The sequence below is a fragment of the Pleurodeles waltl genome, chromosome 4_2, assembly GCF_031143425.1.
Source record: "Pleurodeles waltl isolate 20211129_DDA chromosome 4_2, aPleWal1.hap1.20221129, whole genome shotgun sequence".
Classification (NCBI taxonomy): Eukaryota; Metazoa; Chordata; class Amphibia; order Caudata; family Salamandridae; genus Pleurodeles; species Pleurodeles waltl.
The window spans coordinates 147,444,147-147,465,434 of record NC_090443.1 but is presented as its reverse complement, the minus strand read 5'-3'; positions in this window follow the sequence as shown (position 1 = coordinate 147,465,434).

Sequence of the window (21,288 nt, the reverse complement as noted above, 5' to 3'; positions counted from 1 at the left end):
AAACAGGTGAGTACACTGTGAGCATGATGGGTGGGCCAGGAATGTATGGGGTGATGTGTGTGTAAGCCACATGTTGGGGGGTCAGAGGCGTCCTGGCCAGAGTGCTGCATGTAAGGTGGTCAATGTATGTGCGTCAGGGGATGGGAGGGATCTGGTGGGCCATGAGTCTGACGGTCCAGACGGTTGACTAATTCACTTTTCTGCTGTCTTTTCCCTGTAGGTCAGCGCCCATCAGAAAAAGGGTATTTGGCGTGCCATCGCTAACGAGGTGCGGACCCTGGTGGTCTTTGACAGGCGGAGCACCCACTGCCGCAAAAGGTGGGAGGACCTGCGCCACTGGGCAAAGAAGATGTCGGAGGCCCAGCTGGGGCTGGCCTCCCAACAAGGAAGGGGTGCCTGTCGCACCATGACCCCCCTGATGTTCTGCATCCTGGTGGTGGCCTATCCGGAGTTGGATGGGCGCTTGAGGGCATCACAGCAGCCACAAGGGGGGTGAGTACAGCTTCTGAATTATGACTTTGTGCGCATTAAGAGTAACCTGGGTGGGGGATGTGGGCTATGGGTGCCCCTAGGCCAGGGTGAAGATGGCAGGATAGGTCCCTTGTTCGGCAGGCTCTGAATCACTCCTACCCCAATAATGTTAATGGACATCTATTACTGGGCAGGGTACTGTGGATTTCAGGTGTGCAGCTAATGGCATTAGGTATTGTATCCCATGGCCTGGTGACTATCTTAGTAACTGGTAGTGCATGGCCTAGTGCATAGGGCTGCTCCCTGTGTGTTGTGTACGCCAACGGTGGTGTTGTTGCTGGCATTGACCAAGTGTATCCTCTGTCCCTTCCCCCCTTCTTGTTTTGTCACCCTGTCCTTGTGTGCATTAGCATCATCTGGCGGAGGAGCAGAGGCACCGGCATCGGAGGGAGCTGCATCCCACATGTACCTGGAGGCCGAATCCACCGATGGGACGTAGGGCGAGGGGAGCACAATGACGGGGATAGGAGGGGAGACCACAGACATGGACTTCTCCTACGATGGAAGCTCCCTGGCAGTGGCGGACACCTCTGTGCCCACCCCAACAACAGGTACAGCCGCCACCCCCCCACCAGGACCGCCCTCCCACCAGCCCCTCAGCATGTTTCCCCTGCCCGCTCACCCAGGAGGGTGGGCACCTCCTTCGCCCCAGGCACCTCAGGCCCTGCCTAGTCAGCACTGCTGCCCTCAGAGAGGAGGCTATTGACCTCCTGAGATCCCTCACTATTGAGCAGTCAACCATACTGAATGCCATCCAGGGTGTTGAGAAGCATTTGCAGCAAACCAATGCATACCTGGAGGGCATTCACTCTGGTGTGGCGGCCTAACAGAGAGCATTCCAGGCTCTGGTCTCAACACTGATGGCAGCCATTGTACCTGTCTCTAGCCTCCCCCCTCTAACACCCTCTACCCAGACCCAGACCCAGAACCAATCCCCTCAACCCCAGCCTATCCCAAGCACACATTCAGACAAGCATTCATCCAAATCATCCACTACCTCCATCACCAGCACGCCCATTACAACACACCACTCACGAGCAGTCACCACCCCCACAACCATGTACACGTCCCCTGTGTCCTCTCCTAGTGTGTCTGTGACCCCTCCTCCCAAAGTACACAAACGCAAGCACCCACCCAACAGCCATCCACCTCACAACAGAATCCAGCCCATGCACCTGCACCCAAACTCAGTAGACAGACACCTCTTACACCCACTCCCTCTTCCTCCACTCCCAAATTCTCTCCCTCTTTCCGCCCCAGTGTCTCTAAGAAGATTTTCCTGGCAAACATTGACCTCTTCCCTACCCCTCCCACCCCCGTCCTTCCCCTCAGGCCAGGGTGTCCAGAACCCAGGCCAGCACCTCAGCCACCAAGTCGCCGTCCTCTGTGGTACCTGCAACTCACAGAGGCTCAAAGGGGACACCCGTCAGCCCAGCCAGCGTGCCACCAACCCCAGCAAAAGACAAAAGCATTCCGCTACCTGCCAAGGTGAAGAAGGGGCCAGCATCCAGAAAGGGCAAGGAGCATGAACCACCCCGCAAGACCTCCTCAAAAACTCCAGCTGCCAGAGCCAAGGTCACACCACCATCTGCCAAGGTGAGGAAGGGGCAGAAAACACCAGGCAAGGCACTTCAGCAGCCGGAGGCCGCAGGTGAAGGCGTTGTGGCTACCTGCACAACCGCCAGCCCTGTCACCTGCACCGCGGCCAGCACCGGCAGCAGCCCCGCCACAAGCATGACTGCAAGCACCGCCACCTGCACCGCTGCTAGCACCACGACTGTCAGCAGCAGCAGCCCCAGTGGGCAGCCGTCCAAGGCTGCAAGAGAAGGGCTGGAACCTCCCTCTACCACTGGCAGCACCGGCACCTGCACCACAGCCAGTACCGCCATATGCACCGCCGCCAGCACTGCGTCAGGCCCCGCCGCCAGCACCGCCACCTGCACCGCTGACAGTAGGACCACTGCCAGCAGCAGCAGCCCCAGTGGGAAGCCATCCGAGGCTGCAGGAGAAGGGCTGGAGCCTCCCTCCACCACTGGCAGCACCCCCACCAGCATAGGCACTACCACCAGTTTGCAGCCTTAGCCGCTGCAAGATGGAGTCTAGCCCTGCCTCCAAGGACTATCATGCCACCTGTTCCTTGCAAATCTCGTGCCTCAGACACCCAGGTGAGGGAATGTGAACTGCCACACCCCAAGTGTTTCTTCATTGGGCACAAGGCCCCCTCCAGAACCAGTGGAGATATGCATCCACTCATCCTGTCCTTGGCAGGATAAAGCAGACTGGGCACAAAGCCCCCTCCAGAACCAGTGGAGAAAGGCGTCCACTCACCCCATCCTTGGCAGGATGAAGCAGACTGGGCACAACGCCCCCTCCAGAACCAGTGGAGAAGGCATCCACTAGAGAGACTGTGGCTTTGCACTCCCCAGGACCAAACAGTGGGCAAACTACCCACTTGAGAGACTTGTGAGACTGTGGCTTTGCACTCCCCAGGACCAAGCAATGGGCAAACCACCCACTAGAGAGACTTGTGAGACTGTGGCTTTGCACTCCCCAGGACCAAACAGTGGGCAAACCACCCACTTGAGAGACTTGTGATACTGTGGCTTTGCACTCCCCAGGACCAAGCAGTGGGCAAACCACCCACTAGAGATACTTGAGAGATAGTGGCTTTGCACTCCCCAGGACATCGCTGTGGGCATAGAGCCCCTCGAGGAGCAGTGGCGTTATTCCATCTTCCGGCTGAGGTGCGCCTCCCTTCCCCGTCCCCCTGAGGTGCCTGTGTGTTTATGCCCTGATGCCCCTGCAGTGTTCTCTCCGTATTGAGGCAGGAGTTAAGTGTGGGCTTGGCCCATGATTTTTGGCCCAGCTGCCCACAGACATTTTGCATGGTCAATGTACGGCCTTATATACATATTGTATATTTTTGTACATACTGTTTCTCATATTGTTACGTATATCTGCCTATTTCTAATATGTCAATGATTTAACTCAATTCCTTTTGTCCTTGTGTACTTCCAGGGGGTTACGGAGTGTATATGTAATGTTGCTGCATGAGTTTGTGTGTATGGTGTTGTGGGTGAGGGTGGGGGTGGGGGTGTTGCATGTTGCCTGTGTGTGTCACTCTCTTTTTCCTCTCCCCTCCCCTATGTGCTAGGTGCAGCTTTCACCGTGGTCATCGCCGCCACCTTTCATATTCCTGGTAGATGAGGATGTAGACCAGCATGGATAGGACCTGTAGTTCGTGCTCCATGGCGTCCTGATTCTTTGTTGAGTGTCGAGAGGTGAGTGGTTTCCCTTCTGTGTTCTGTTTCCACTGTGCTTTTGATGGCACTGGTACCGCCCCGGAAAAGCTGGCAGATAGGGGCTTGTGTTGTGGTGGGCGGTACATTGTCCTCCGCCTGGCTATTGGCGGTGACCGCCACGGTGTTTGTTGCTACTGCCGTGGCGGTCGGAGTGTTAAAGTGGCTATCTGTGTTGGCGGTTTCCGCCGTGGTCGTGATCCCATTTTTTGTACTGCCGGCCTGTTGGCGGTATTAACGCCGCTTTAACATACTGCCAGGGTTGTAATGAGGGCCTCTATTCCTAATAAAACAAGAGTTCTTATCATTTACCTACGGCGCAAGACTAGATAAAGTGGCAGTGCTTTTACTTTAAACCTACATGCTATAATAAAACAGTGGTCCTATTTTGCTTGGGGGGATAACAACTATAAGCTATAAAAACTTTACAATTATTCAGTGTAAATATAAAAGCAGCCAATTTATAATCTCTTCATTTATCTAAAAAAGTGTTGTCCCTAGGTTAAAACTTCACATACTACAGTCTTACATTTTTCGGGTGCCCTGTAAGCCCCGCTAGGACACCTCGTATTTCAATTAAAAATCAGCCTAGCACACAAGTCACATTAAAAAATCTCACATTAAAAAATCTCATGTCTGTTAGTAATTTAAGTACTTGATACCGATTATTAATAATATATTTTTAAAAAATTGGTTTTAAAACCTTCTTATGCACTTCTAAAAACCATAAACAAACCAATAAAATATGTTGGGCACTACTTTTTTGTTGTAGGCTGCATGTACATAGGCCCTGGTCATCCCTAAGAATGCCTTTTACTTTGGGGTCCATATAGCTGGGGTTTAACCCAACTCTGAACTTTAACACTGTGGGGGTTATTGCAACTTTGGAGGAGGTGTTAATCCGTCCCAACAGTGACGGTAAAGTGACGGATATACCACCAGCCGTATTACGAGTCCATTATATCCTATGGAACTCATAATACGGCTGGTGGTATATCCGTCACATTTGGGACGGATTACCACCTCCTCCAAAGTTGTAATAACCCCCTGTGTCTCTTAATTTTCGGTTGGGTAGCCTCTATATAAGAAACATTTTCTGCATTCCTCCATCCATCCACCGTAAACTGGGTGGAAATTTTTCTCTCCTGGTACTCTAAATCTGCCAGTCGGTAATGGTTAAGCCTAGAAGGACACAAATCTTTCCTAACCGTCCTCTCACTTGTGATGGCCAGTTTAACTCACTTGTCTTTATTTCTGTTTTACATAATCTTGCGAACTTAGAAATTCCCTCATCTGTCAGACTCAACCAGAATTTCAACGCGGCTTGCGTTCCTTGGTAGCTCCATGCCATCATTTGGCACTGCGCCCTTATAGCCTGTATCATACTTGAGGGAGGTAGCGATATCAAGCATTTTACACATTTACTTTCTTCCACCTCCCAACTTAACTTCCCAGAAAGTGTTAGGACTTCTACTTCCATACTGAAATTGAGAACGTACCATAGCATTAAAAGCAGAGACAACAGGAAGAATGGACGGTCCCCCATATTAACTGTTTTAAACCACATTCTGATGTTAAATCTCTGATTTTAGAGCCTCAATATGTTCTTTCCATCTTCACTCAGAGTCAAACCACATGCCTATTTATTTTTTTCAACCTTTTCTACTTTTTCTCCTCCCAGAAACCAGGAAAATGCACTCTTCTTTTTCACTATGACCATTACTTTCATTTTATCCTTATTTACTATAAGTTTTTTCCTTTGACAGTAAAAATGAAAAGCATCTAATTTTCTTTGTAGCCCCCAACTTCGTTATATCGACTATAACCAGGTCATCCGTGTATAATAGACAATAATAGACAAGAAATTTGACCCCCATCCAATTCTCGGCACAGGCCTTTAGTCTCCTTTAGTAAACCTGGTAAGTCTGATAGAAATATAACAAATAATAATGGGCCAGAACACATCCTTGGCGCAGTCCGTTCCTCATACGGATTTTCTTTCAGAGAGAACCACTCGTATCTAAAATTACTTGGGCCCAATTTTGTGAATGCAGACCTTGAAGGAGAAAAAGTGGATCTGGATCGAAACCCAGCCGTTTTAACATATCCCATAATAAATTTCGATCCACCAAATCAAACATGCCACGAAAATAAACAAAGCAGCAGAATAAACACCCTCACTTTTCAGTTGACTTTTTTGCTAATGACCAAGGATTGAAACAGTGGTCAATTGTCGAGTGACCTCCTTTGAATCCACATTGCTGTACCGGAATCAAGTTGTTTGTCTCTGCCCAGGATTTAATTTGGCACAGCAATAATTTTGCAAAAAGCTTTTCGTCTACATCCAATAAACTAATCAGGTGATCATTTTTTGATTGAGTTGGGTCGTCTTTATTATAGATCGGCCTAATTATGGCACCCTTCCAATATTCAGGGAAACAAGCGGAATCAAGAATGTTATAAAAAGTGACATAAAAGAGTTTGGCCCACCAATCAATATTATTTTTTATCATTGGTGCTGGACGGTTGTCTGGGCCCGCTGCTTTAGTTAGTTTGAGCACTGCAATTGCTTTTTTTATCTTTTGCAGGGAAAAGGCTGATCTTACACGCTGTCTATATTTATAGAAACTCCACATTCTTCCTCTGCATCCTTTCCTCTATATACATTATCAGATGTTTATTCCAGTCATCTTCACCAACCAAACACCGCATATTTCCTGTGGCTTTTCCCTCCCTCACCAACTGCCAGAACCCCCTAATATTTTGTGTTCTTATCACACCTACCATTACCTCCCTATTCCTATTCATGTACTCCCATTTCCGTAGCCTTAAGATTGTTTTATAATCTTGCTTTGCTAGGCGGAGTTTCTGTTCTTCTTCAGTAGTGCGTTTCTTCCTGAGTTCCCTTTCTAGTTTCCGCACCTTCCCCTCTGGCTCCTGCACTCCTGATTATACCAGGTATTTTTATTGGCCCTGCTTACTTCACCCTTCATCGTTTTCTCCTGAGTTGTTTTAAATTTTACATTCAGGCAACCTACTATTAACTAACTTACCCTATTGTATGCCCTAAAAACTTCATTGGGGGTCTTCCTCTATCCTAAGATTTCTATAATTTACTGTCAATTCATTAAGCTCTTGTAAGCTACTTTCTGTGATTTGGGTAGTTATCCTGTGTGCATACTCTATCTCCAGTGCCAACACTTTTTTACTTTCTCTTTGGGTGTTATTTACTGACCGGATTGTTAGCTGTAAGGGCCAATGATCGCTGCCTTCTAGGTGCACGATTCCAAAGTCCAATACTTCTCCAAAATGCCAAGTGTTTATGAAGGCATAATCAATAGGACATGCCTGGTTGCCTATTCGAAAAGTTTGCTTTGCCGGGCGATCTGTATCCATGCGTCCATTAATGCAGAACAGACCTAGAGATCCTAAGGTTCTTACTAGGGACTTGTTCCAGGGGTACATTCTGCATTTGTGAAAATACCATGCGGAAACCGTGCAGCTGTTAGCAGCTCTTTCTACAATTTATTGCTACAAGTGGTATTAAGTTTATGGTTAAAATCTCCCAATATTAAGATCAGGTGTTCCCCTTTACCTATACATATTGTTTCGAGATCTTCTTCAAATAGACCCTGCTGAATATCATAATCAAGTGTCATCCCTGGCTGTATATATACATTGATTATTATGACCCTCCAGAATTACTTGACCCGCTAGTAGCAAGGGACATTTAGGGGGTCATTCTGACCCTGGCGGTCATTGACCGCCAGGGCCAACGACCACGGAAGCACCGCCAACAGGCTGGCCGTGCTTCCTGGCCAATTCTGACCGCGGCGGTAAAGCCGCGATCAGAAAAGGGAAACCGGCGGTTTCCCGCCGGTTTTCCCCTGGTCAAAGGAATCCTCCTTGCAGCGCCGCCATGGGGATTTCGACCCCCTTCCCGCCAGCCTGTTCCTGGCGGTTTACACTGCCAGGAAGAGGCTGGCGGGAACGGATGCGTGGGGCCCCTGGGGGCCCCTGCACTGCCCATGCCACTGGCATGGGCAGTGCAGGGGCCCCCTAACAGGGCCCCAGCAAGATTTTCAGTGTCTGCTTGGCAGACACTGAAAATCGCGACGGGTGTCAATGCACCCGTCGCACCTCAGCAAATCCGCCGGCTCCATTCCGAGCCGGCTTCATCTTTGCTGGGGCTTTCCCGCTGGGCCGATTTTGCAGATCGCCCTCCAGCCCAGCGGGAAAGTCGGAATGCCCCCCGTTGTCATCTGACCGCGGGGCGGTGTTTGGGCGGTTTCCGCCCGGCGGGCGGCGCCCGCTGCCCGCCGGGGTCGGAATGACCCCCTTAGTTTTTACCTCTGTGAGTCTGTTGGCTATTCTAGTCGAGGTCAGAGTAATTAGACCCCCCGAGGGACGACCTGGACCTTGCCGAGTGGCACCCCTAAAGAGTCTCATAAAGCCATCTACTGGTTCTTCGCACAACCAAGTTTCCTGGAGACACACTATATCACAATTTTCCAGCCTTCCTTTCAATAGACCTTGTTTTAAGTGTTTTTTATAGCCTCCTAAATGCCAGTAAAAAATCCGATGGCTGTGCAAAGAGTTTAGGGCCAGATGTAGGTAGGCTTTTGCACCTCGCAAATGGCGAAAAACGCCGTTTGCGATGCGCAAAAGCCCTCACGCGATGCTGAAACACATTTTGCGAGTCGGAACCGACTCGCAAAATGTGTTTCCGACTCGCAAATAGGAAGGGGTGTTCCCTTCCTATTTGCGACTCGCACCGCGATGTTTTCGCGGTCGCAAATCAACTCGCAGTTACCATCCACTTGAAGTGGATGGTAACTCATTCGCAAACGGGAAGGTGTCCCCATGGGACCCCTTCCCCTTTGTGAATGATCACAAAAGTATTTTTTCAGAGCAGGCAGTGGTCCTATGGATCACCGCCTACTCTGAAAAAACCGAAACAAAAGGTTTCGATATTTTTTTCTACGTGCAGCTCGTTTTCCTTTAAGGAAAACAGTCTGCAGATAGAATAATAAAAAACTGCTTATTGAAAAGCAGTCATGGACATGGTGGTCTGCTGTCTCCAGCAGGCCACCATCCCCGTGAGTGCCCAGACTCGCAATGGGGTTGGAAACTGCTACCCATCTCATTAATATTAATGAGGTGGGTCTTTGCGACCCCATTGCGAGTCGCAGAAGGTGTCTGAGACACCTTTCTGCATAGCAAATTGCGAGTTGCAATTTGCGAGTCGGAAGGACTCGCAAATTGTAACTCGCAATTTGCCATCTACCTACATCTGCCCCTTAATTCCTAGTCCAAATCACTCAGCTCCACCGCTGTAGTTATCAAGGGGGCTTAAAAGGGGCTCAAAGCGGTTCCTCAGCTTTAGGTCTTTATACTCGGTGGCTATGGTTACATTTAGTCTGCCCTTATTTCCATCCACACACGTTCTTAGATTTTTAGAAACAATTTAGTTGTACTGCACTTGATTGGGAGAGCAGGTCTGCATGGCACTTGAGTGCTCAACTATTTCTTTCCCCAAGCTCTGGTTCTCTTATTTGGAACAATCTTATACCCTCCTTCACTAACTCCATCCCTGCCTGTAATACCAATTGTCTGACACATTCTGAGTAAAAGAGAGCCTTTGTCACCTCTGTCCCTTCTGAGTTTAAGGTAAACCCTATTTGCTTTATGTCCTCTGACCCAATCTCGCATAAACTTGGGCAAAGGGCCATAACTTCTGGAAGGCGCGAACAATTGAAGGGCTTAAGCTTCCTCTGCCATTTCCTTCCAACCTTCCTTCCCCAGGGTTCCAAATATAACCACCTAATGTCGCTTTCATTTGCATCTTCCATCTTCCTCTTGATTCGGGGGCCCTTTGGTGGTGGTAAGGGGCTACCCATCTCCTGGCAATCTAAATTATCTTCTTTTCCACTTTCCCCCTTGTTATCAGCCTTCTAGTGTTAATCCCTTCCTTTTTTCCCCTACTTGACCTACTTTCTTCCATTACAGTCCTTTGGGGATGCTTCTTCCCTTTTACTAACTGGGTGTCTTCTATATATGGTACACTAGGTACCTTTTGTGGCTTGCTCCCACATTTTGGGCAGCTGCTTCACATCCTTGTCCTGGGATTGTTCTTGGTTTCTTATGACGGACTGCGCTCCACCCCTCTCTCCGTGTGCCATTGTCTCCCAGTATTCCTTTGCTTACTTGAAGCAGGGTTTGTAGGGTATGTAGCCTTTCATTCCCCATCCTCGACTCCTTTTTATCACCAGCATTGGTTGTTTAGAAACATATTCTGACTGGAGCTCTGTTATCTTTATTACATCTCTTCACTTTCCTGTTCTACTGTACCTGTCTCCTGATCCTTTTATTCATGTGCAGGTCATACCAGTACTAGCATACAGCTGTTAATTTGTTTCAATTCATCCGTTATCCCTTGTAATTGATTTTTATGTTTTTTACCCAAGTCATTATTTGCTGCCAGTACTTCTAGAATAGACTGTAGGGTTTTCTGCATTAGGAACATTAAGGGCCGTATTTATACTCTGGTTGCGCCGAATTTGCGTCGTTTTTTTCGACGCAAATTCGACGCTAAACTAACGCCAACTAACGCCATATTTATACTATGGCGTTAGACGCTTCGGGCGCCAAAGTGCCCGGAGTGTGCGTCATTTTTTAGCGTGAACCCCTTCCTTGCGTTAATGATATGCAAGGGAGGCGTTCCCGTCTTAAAAAATGACTCCCAGGCCTTTACGTGGTATTTATACTCCCGGGCAAAAATGACGCCCGGGAGTGGGCGTGGCCAAAAACGGCGCATTTGCGCCGCTTTTTAACGCCTGGGTCAGGCATGGCGTTAAGGGACAAGTGGGCTCAAAATGAGCCCAGAGTGCCCTCCCCTGCCCCCAGGGACCCCCCCTGCCACCCTTGCCCACCCCAGGAGGACACCCAAGGACGGAGGGACCCATCCCATGGACATTAAGGTAAGTTCAGGTAAGTATTTTTTTATTTATTTTTTGTGGCATAGGGGGGCCTGATTTGTGCCCCCCTACATGCCACTATGCCCAATGACCATGCCCAGGGGACAGAAGTCCCCTGGGCATGGCCATTGGGCAAGGGGGCATGACTCCTATCTTTACAATGATAGGAGTCATGTTGATGGGGGATGGGCGTCGTTAAAAAATGGCGCAAGTCGGGTTAAGACGATTTTTTTGCCTCAACCTGACTTGCCCCATTTTAAGACGCCCATACGCCATTTTCCCCCTACGCCGGCGCTGTCTGGTGTACGTGGTTTTTTTCCACGCACACCAGGCAGCGCCGGTCTGGTAGCGCCGGCTAACGCCATTCAATAAATACGGCGCCCGCATGGCGCTTCAGAATGGCGTTAGACGGCGCTAAATTTTTTGACGCTAAACTGCGTTAGCGCAGTTTTGCGTCAAAAAGTATAAATATGGCCCTAAATCTAGTAAGGATTCAGCAGGTACGCCAGTGGTATCTAAGGCAAGAGCCGACTGCCTACCCGAGGGAGAAGAAGCTGAGGAAGCGGGTGTACCCATTTTACTTGCAACTTTGTTGCACCCTCCTAAACCCTCTTTCACTTTCTCTAATGCAAAACCGGAGTCTTTTCTTCAAAATAGCGCTACCCCTTACTTAGGGGGAAAGACATGGTGATGAGGATTGCCTAGGTTCCAACTGGAGCCTCCCCCTAATAGTCTCATCTGGCCCCCTCCCAAAGGAATAAACCCTCAATCTGCAACGAATCTGAAGTCTGAAAGTCATTCGTTATGCACAGTTCAATTTCACTTTGATTAGAATCAAGTGCATTTTTCCCTTTTATCACCTGTGACACATTAGGAGTTTTAACGCGTCCCTTTATGATAATTTATTACGCATCAGAACTTGTTTTAGGCCAATGAATCTTTTGCCCCAGTTGAGAGACACCTTAGGACGAGATAGCTAATCAATACGTCAATAATGTCATCAATATTTATCACAACAATACATTTTACTTTAGTCAAAGTCATTAATCAATTCAAAGACATTACCATGACCTTTCAGCCATGAATAAACACACCTTGTTTAGTAGAATTTTATGAATGTTATTCCCTATTAATTACAGGCTAATAGCAATTGCTTTAATCTCAACACCAAGAAACATAATAGCATAGTCACGATATGGCAACTTTGATAAGATTTAATTAAAGCGAGAATCACAAACATCAGAACATAACACGGCGTGAACATAGATCAAGTTTAGCAGAGTGTCAATATCACGTCAGTTCAACAAAGCATAGTCTCAGTCGTTTGTCTATTTGCGTCAGTTTTGGTGAGCACCTGTCCTAACCACTAACTAGCATTCGCATGTTGGGCATCATGCAAAACAATTTGGAACACCAATTTGGAAAACATCTAGCTAAGGTCTCTGTCAAAAGCAAGCAGTTGGTACCTAGAAAGGAAAAGCAAACAGACAAATCACAAATGCATTGTCATAACTACCCTCCAAGGATTAGTTCAGCGCACAGGTTCAGTCTTTGTCTTCAGGACATCAGTCAAATCGCCAACAGTCAGAACTCAGCTCTGGGGCAAAAGGGCACTTCCCTCATAAGGAGGTAAAGTGTAAATGGGCAATCTAAGGGCGAGGATGGTTTTAAGTAAACCAAAAGTCACCAAACAGAGTGACAGAGTTTCTGGATAAAATCAATAGCATTCCCTACCTAATTTCCCCTGACTTCTTGTGACATGGGTTTTTATCCCTTTTTCGTAGCACATTCCCCCAAAATTCTATTGGTCATTCGTTATACCCCACTATCTTTAACCTATCAAATTGAACATTAGGTAATCCTAATCTTCACCCCATATTATTTTACAAGTCTTTGATTGGTCTTCGTAATTGATGTCTTCAGAAGTGACACATCCGGTGTGACTTCATCCTCCTGTAATTCTTTGCATATCTTTTGGTCAGCAGTTCCATTGTCTTCACCGATTTGAATGACCTTGTACATTACATTAATCTACACTGTTTCAATTCATTTATAACATAAATTTTGCAAGACGATGAGAAGCGGTGTGAAACGGATTTACATGGTTACATTCATCTTCAAAATCGAAGAAAAAGAATAAACAGGGTCATGGCCCTTTGTGAGTCAGCACACTGAAGAATAGAAAATGCATTTAATATGAGAGCCAAGTAGATAAGCTGCAGCTCATGCTAACTTAAGGCCTATGAGGTTTTCAATACAGATTTAATAACGCAAATGTTAGTATAAGCTCATTGAACGTAACATAAACATTTTGATCATCATTATTAGTTTGCGTATACATTGGTGGCCCACTCTTCGTGGTCACAATTCAAGCGCACGTCTAAGCAAAATTGCTATTATTATAGTTTCAATGCAGCATCATCACACCTTAATTCATAAACATTTCATGCTAATATAGATTATATAAACTACGCTCTCTCAGGAGTCTTTTTAAAATATTTTCCCACAAATTCTTTAATTGATGCACCCAGTGTTGTTACAACAGATCTTTCCCCATTGTCTCTCAGGGCGTCCTCCTGTTGCAATTTTTGAAGTATATTTCCTTCTTCTTGGCTGATAGCTGTTACCCCAGGAATCTGACTCTCATTCTGGACCTTCTTTATTCTAGAAATGCCCTTTGGTCCCTTCTTTGTGCCACACGCTCTGCGTGACCGAACTTTGCTCGCCGGCATACTGTATATCTTCATCCTGGGGGTGGATGGTCTATATATATTTATTAGGAAATTTTTCCTCCGGCTTCCCATTTATGACGCCACTACCGCCACCTCCACATGCTGTGTAACTTAACACCCCACGGCCTTAGCAGTCTTCAATAGAGTGCAATAGACTTCAAATAAGGTTCAAATAAAGCTCCTACTCTGACCTTCTCGCTGTTTTTCCTAAAATACTAGCATTGCTGCACAGGGGGATACACACACAGGCGGCAGGCACGAGCATGGTATCCGCAATCCGAAATCTGATTTATGCTTTCTTCCACTCGACAATACGGTAATCACACCTGCCACAAGACACAAGTCACAAGCTGAATATGAATGAGGTGTGTTTATATTGGAAAAGAATGGCGCTCAAAGACCCAATAGACAACATATTATATCAGAGATATCAACAAAGCGGTGCTCTTGAATGGGAAAAACACCCTCCTCCCCACAAAAGCCTGATCAGTCAATTACTGGCAGAAGCCAAACAACACTCAAGGCACACGATAGAGTATGTAATGTATCTCAACCTAAGCTATCTTTACAGATATTGTATGTGTGTACACTAAAAGAGGTACCGACATCTACATCAGCACATCATAATTCAGTCCCAAAAAAATTAAATATTGAAGTATTACTCTTTGGTCCTCATATATGATGCAATCAAAAATTTAAAGCAGTAGGCCAAAGGTTCAGTCCTCTCGTGTTTGCCAGATGATGAATTAATTTTTGTGTATTGTCCAAATAATACACAAAAATTGGTACATGTGGGTCTTTGTAACCTGCTATCCTTAAGGCCTGATTCACTGTCCCAACTTTCCTCCTTTTTTTTTAAGGGGAGGGTGACCATTTTTGACTATGTGTTTTCTTCTCGGTACTTAGTAGGTATCGTCAGCCTCGGGTTGGTTCTCGAGACATGCTATAGAGATTATAATCCCATCGATGTAAAGGTGACAATTACTGCTAGTGGCAATTCTAATTCGGTTCCTGACCTTAGACACTTGGGCCCTCATTACAACTGTGGCGGATGGTGCAATGTTGGCGATAGGACCGCAAACAGGCAGGCGGTTATTACTGCCCCATTATGACATTGGCGGTTTGGCACACGCCAAATCGCCAGTGTACCACACCGTCCACCACAGCGTTAACGACTACCAGGCTAGAGACAACGGTCTCCAGCCCGGCGGCCGTCACCAGTCTGCCTGCCGGATCATGACCCCGCATACCGCCATGGATTTTGTGGATTTTGAACCGCTATGAAATCCATGGCAGTAGGCACTATCAGTGCCAGGGAATTCGTTCCCTGGCACTGATAGGGGTCTCCCCCTCCCAGGAGTCCACCCCTAACAACCACGACCCCCCTACCATCCCCAAAGGTGGTAGGGCCCCCCAAACATACCCCTCACCCCCCCACTCACACACGCACACACCACTCACACACATACATGCACACTTACAAGCACACTTACATACACGTTACATCCCCACTACACACATCACACCCCGCAAACATACACGCACCCACACCCCCCCAAACACTCACACCCCTATTCACGCACACACTACACAACACCCCCCAACCCCCTCCCCTGTCGGACGATCACCTTACCTGCTTCGGTGGTCCTCCGGAAGGGAACGGGATCCATGGGGGCTGCTCTGCCGCCAGCACTCCGTCACTAGAACAACGCCACGCCGAATACTGGAACGTAATTCGGTGGGCGGTGTTCTGATGATGTGGCGGTGACAGAGGAGCAGCCTCCACTACACCGCCGACTGCCAGATTGGCTGCTGGCAGCTCTCCATCCTAAAAATGGCTGAGGGTCTCCACCAGTCATAATATGGTTGGCGGAAGACCACCAACACTGGTGGTCTTCGGCCCGGCGGAACCTCTGAATGAGGGCCTTGATCTCTCAGGACAAGGCTTGAGGGAAAAACGACATAGCCTTTCTATCCTAAGAGTGACAGAAACTGTAATCAAGTCCAATGTGGACATCATCTTAGAACCTCTACTTTCCATTGATCCATTGCCCTTGTTAGTGCTGCAAGCTTTTACTGATTTGCACACCTCTATTAATGCCATCATGAGGGAAATGTCTGAAGGGTGGAGAGCCACTCACACTGGCTAGTTGAATAGGACCTGTAGAGTGGCTAATAAGCAACTCCGTGAGGCTCTGAATTTGAAACCCCTTATAGGCTGTCGCTGTAGCTGTTGTGTTTTAGTAGGGGGTTACTGATCCTCTATTCATTACAAGTGATATTGCATATGGGGAAAAGAAAGGTGGCAGAGGGTGGGGCTGGGGTAGTACAGAACAAAAATCAGAATCATGCAGCAGACAAGTTTGTGTTGACAAGGATTGACAATTTTCTAGTTGAATGCGAGGAAATACTGACCTCTCCCCCAGATAATGTCCCCCGAACTGTCCAGCACTAGTGATCCCCTGTAAATTTGGGGGTTGAATGCAGAAAAATTCCTGACATGTTTAAAGTCCGAAAATTGCAGGGGTCTGCGCACAACGGGAAAGAGGGGGCGGGTCATGTCACTCACAATACACCAACACGGGTCATCATTCGAGGACAGTAATGTTCTGCTCTACAGTAACCATTTCAGTCCCTTAAGCATCCTAGACCCACACGATGATCCTGTCACCAATACAATGGCAGGTGAGACGATAGCTACAACTGTCACCCCCAATGCGGTTGAGTCCCAACATCTCTCTTATATACAAGATTTAAAGGCTGAGCTCAAATCTATGATATCTACCTTAATCTTTATGGTCAGGCAGATGACTCCATCAGATGTGTTGACTACCTTGGTTGGTGCTCGTGGCCTTGCATCTAGTTCCCCTGATCCATTATCCAATGTGCCTAACCTCCCTTTACCAGTTGGTAACAAGAATCTTACCCCCTTGTTCTTCTCTGCTAGTACTAGTCTGGCTCCTTGTGTTGGCCGATGGCCAGGAGGTGGAAGGTTAGAGAATCTTCGCTAGGTTCCCAATTGCATAGCATAGGCATGGTCAAGGAGCCAAGAGTCTATTGTCAACCTTTTAGGCCTGTGGATAATGGTACCTCTAAATGCACAGCATACACTGTGGCTGACAGGCTGAAATCTACCAACACCGTCTTTATGGTCAATGTACCCAAGCTACATCCTGCTGCATCCAGGGAGGGTGGTGAAGCCATTAAAAAAAAGGCGATTCATTGGGTACATTACTTAAGAAGTTGCCATTCTGTGATCCGTGGGGACATAATTAGTGCAGTCAGGAGACCAGATCCTGCTACACTCTATGACAAGATTGAGTTGACATTCAGGGAGAAGGGTATGGTAGATAATCTGGTGGCTTTAGATGCTAGAATGTGTCCACCAAGGAATTCCCATATCCAGTTCAAATACCCTAGGTTTTCTCTGCGCCGTAATGCTCAACCTCTTCCTTGCCCAGGGAATAGTTCATCAGGTTTAAATAATAATGACTGACCCAGTGCATCATCTGAGATCTCTTTGGCTTATTCACCATTGGTTCCTGCTGTGCATGATGTAGCTGGTTCTGTCATTAGTGTTTCCCTACTCCTGTTCCTGAGACTATTAGTTCCTCTACCTCTGACAGCTCTTGCCAGGTATCTCTAAACCAGTTAGTTAATTGCCCAGCCAATGGTCACATCTACATTGCACCCAGCATCTCATAATGATGGGGTACATCTTGTTTCTTTGAATGTGGCAGGTTTAAGATCCACTGCCTCCTTGCTAGCTATTTATCAATGTATTGAGGGTTATGATAACTGCCTCTTCCAGGAAACATGGGCAGTCGATCCGTTTTTTTGGTCTGGTTTTCTGAATTTTCATATTTCAGCACTTCCTAGCAAGAGGTTTAACTACATGGGTCAGAACATCATTAAACTGTTGTATATTACAGTTACCCATTGACTCTCCCGTCATATTATGCATTCAGTTACCATTTGGGTCGAAGTCCAGAGTAATCATTATTAATATTTATGCAAGAGGGGTTGGGGGGGCCTGTCCTCTGGTACCAGGCGCGGCCCATCCTTTAGGGTGGAGGGGCCCCACCCCCCCCACCTTTTGCATCTCATGAAGAGTGTCTGTCAGGCTGAACAAAGGTCAGCCTGACAGACACTCTTCATGTTCAGGTCAGGCAGCCAGGAGCAGAAATGCACGATTTGCGCAGACTCCTGGCTGCCTGAGCTGAACTTTGCTGGGCTGAGGAGGTCACAGCTCCTATGGGCGTGACATCCTCGGCTCACCAAAGGTGCCTCAAGGTCCTCCCCTGGGTGACGAGGAACGCGTCACTCATTGACTTCGACCTGGGCGCTTCAGGTTTAAGCCCTGAAGCGCCCAGGGTGAGTGTCAATCAGTCACACTTCGTCACAGAGTGGGGTGGGGTCAGCAGTCTCACTGACCTCATCCCACTCTGTGACAAGGCTGGGACTGCTCTCTTCCCTCATTGGCTGATCTAAAGTCAGCCAATGAGGGAAGGCAGGTGGCCCAACCCTCCTGGGACCTTCAAGGCTGAAGGTAAGAGTGTGTGTATGATCTTTTAAAATAAATGTTTGGTGCGTGCATGCATGTTTGAATGTTATGAGTGTTGTTAATGGATATGCTTGCGTGCGTGTAGGGGTGTGTGAAAGAATGAGTATGTGTGTGATCTTTTAAAATGAATGTTTGGTGCATGCGTGCATGTTTGAATGTTATGAGTGTTGTTAACGGATGTGTGTGCGTGCATGTGTGTGTGTGTGTGTGTGAAAGAACAAGTGTGGATGTGTTTCCCGCCTGCCCCCTTCCCTCCTAAAGCTGCCGGCAGCCACTGTCCAGTACGCTCTTCGTGTTGGAAGTGTTTCTTTGGCAGGGCCCTCTGTATTTCAAAATCATTGTAGCAGGCGACTTCAATGTCACTTTCGAGCCTTTAGACTGGGATGATCTCAGCTCCATGTATGAGGAGGATCGGATGTGGTCTGTTTCATCTTTAGTCATCCCTCCCATCAACAGGTGGTCGCAAGTAGCTGTGCAGTTAAAAGCCTTGACTATGGAATTTGATCTTACAGCACTTAATGGCAAAGCTAAATCAGATGCTACAAGCTGTCATACATATAATAAAGTCAATCACACAAGCAGAATTGATTACTGTTTAGTTGATTTGAGATTGGGGTCTCTGGTCATTGACATGATAGTTATTGAGAGGATAGAGGGTGATAATAACCCATTTTCTGTCCATATGCTTGCCAAATGTAATCAATTGTGTATGTCTAGCATTCCCACTATACCACTAACGGATATCAGTATGACCAACGACAAAAGACATTTGGAGTAGCATCAACTAGCAGCCCAGCCTGATATGAAAAGTTCTGTCAATGCTGTTTTGAGGTCTTGGTTGACACAACTAGAGGCGGCTACATAATTAAAAATGTGTAACTATTTACTTATCATGTTCTATGTTTTGAATCCATTGTGCCCCATTTCAGGGAAGGTTTTTGGTGGCAAAAGACTCAAAGGGAAAGACTCAAAGGAAATGATTTTGGTGGCAAAGGGCTCAAAGGGAAACATCCTTGGTATAATAAGGACTGTCAGGCTTCAAACAAATTACTGCTTAAAGCTATCAAAGCCAAGGAAATAGCCTCTATAAGCATAGCCAGGAAGTCTTACAATGCTGCTATCTTAAGCCAAGTGCATGCAAGATGAGAAATGGTGGGGTGCATTAAATGAATCTGCATCTGATAAGGATTGTGTAAACCTTTGGTCCTTGGCTGCACGAGGCCCTGATAATGGTGTATTGTGTGTAAAAACAAACATTGCTCAATCAGAGTGGATTAATCATTTGAGTCAATTCTACTCTGCTGATTGCTTTAGTGTGATGTATGAGCAGAACTGGGCACTTCCTGCTATTACTGATCAAATGCCCAAATTTCCAACTTCACAACTGTTTACTCTATCTAATGTTGTTCACTCATTCGGCACACTTAAGCGTGGTACAGCGTCTGGTCATGATGGCTTTCCGGCGAACTTGTTTTTGACTGACATATGTGCCTGGTCCAGATACATCCTTATTATATCTAATGCAATAGGGGCGGGGGCACCAAATCCCTGATTCGTGGAAGGGTGCCGTTGTTGTACCCATCTATAAAAAAGGGTGATAGATCCTTGCCCAGTAACTATAGGCCTATCAGCTTATTAGATTGTGTTAAAAAAAAAGATCTGCCACTGCCTCTTGGGAAGATCCAGGCTTGAATATCTGAACATGACATTCTTAGCCCACTGCAAGCTTGTTTTCACATAAAAATGTCCACTACTGATCAAGTTTTTAGATTCTTTCTTCTATATTGGAAAACGGGCTTAATTGGCAAAGGAAATCTTTATGCTTCTTTTGTGGATTTAAAATCTGCATTTGACTTAATACCTCACAATACGTTGTGGGAAGTTCTTTCTAACTTGGCAATGCCTCCCCACGTTCTTTCCTTACTAGTGCGCCTTCACGAGGACACCTATGCACGTGTCAGGTGGGGTGATCAGGGGCAGCTTACTGGCAAAATCCCAGTGTAAAAGGGAGTATGACAAGAATGCGTTGTTTCCCCAACATTATTTTCATTGTGTATCAATGATAGTGTCCCATTTTTATCCAAGGTGGAGGCAGACACAACATGTATAGGTGCCTGTAAAGTCCATGTATTGTTGTTTGCGGATGACACTCTTTTGATCTCCAAGACCCCAAGTGGTCTACAGAAACTCCTAAAGCGATTTGAGGAGTTCTGTCACTCGGGACTGGAGCTCAATGCCTCCAAAACTAAACTGATGATGTTCAATCCCCACAAATTATTCAAAGGGAAGATAGTAAGTGGAGGCACACCATTTGAAAAGGTGAAATCTTTTGGTTACGTTGGTTTAACCATATCAGAGAACCTTTCTTGGAAATCCCATATCACTAAGTTGATGTTGAAGCAAAAACAGTACACTGGGGCCTAGTCAGGGACTTTGGCGCCTCGTATACTAAACCAATCCCGCCGGCACTTCAAATCTACGAGACTAAGGCCGTTAGTTCCACCCTTTATGGTGCAGAGCTATGGGGTTATGTTAAAGCTCAAGAAATATCTATATTGAAAATACCTTTTTGAGGAAACTTGTTTCTCCACCATTGAGCACCCTTCTGTTTCTTCTTTTAAGGATCTGGGTATCAAGGGAATAGGCCCCAAAGCCCGATTGTGTCCTCTCTTGTACTGGAGACGGCTCTGGACTACTCCAGAGCTCACCTCATAAACTGAAGCCCTTCAGGCAGTAGTTGAAGCTGATTGCTTTCCTACTGTCCCCTTACTTAGATATGTTAAGGCATCATTGTGTTCGCTTGGCTGGTGCGAGCTCTGGGATCCCCCAACTACTGCTGCGTTTCCTTCGAAGCTTGACTTTAAAGACAAGTATTGGAGGATGGTAGATTCTGAGGAGTTGAGTGTAGCAATTCATTCCAAGCTGTCTCGTGCCTTTGCTGATCTAAAAAATGGCCGTAGTTATGAGGCATTTTGGGGACATAATTTTGACCCCTAAGGACAGGAAACTGTATTGTCAGTTTAGTGTAGAAACCTTACCATTAAGATAATTCACTAGTAGTTGGTCATCTGATGGGACTACTGTCTGTCCGGCTTGTAACGCCCCTATTGAAATTCTTCCCTATGTATTATTTGTCTGTCCTGCTTGTGCAATTCCTTACAAAAGTGACTTGCTCCTGCATGCAG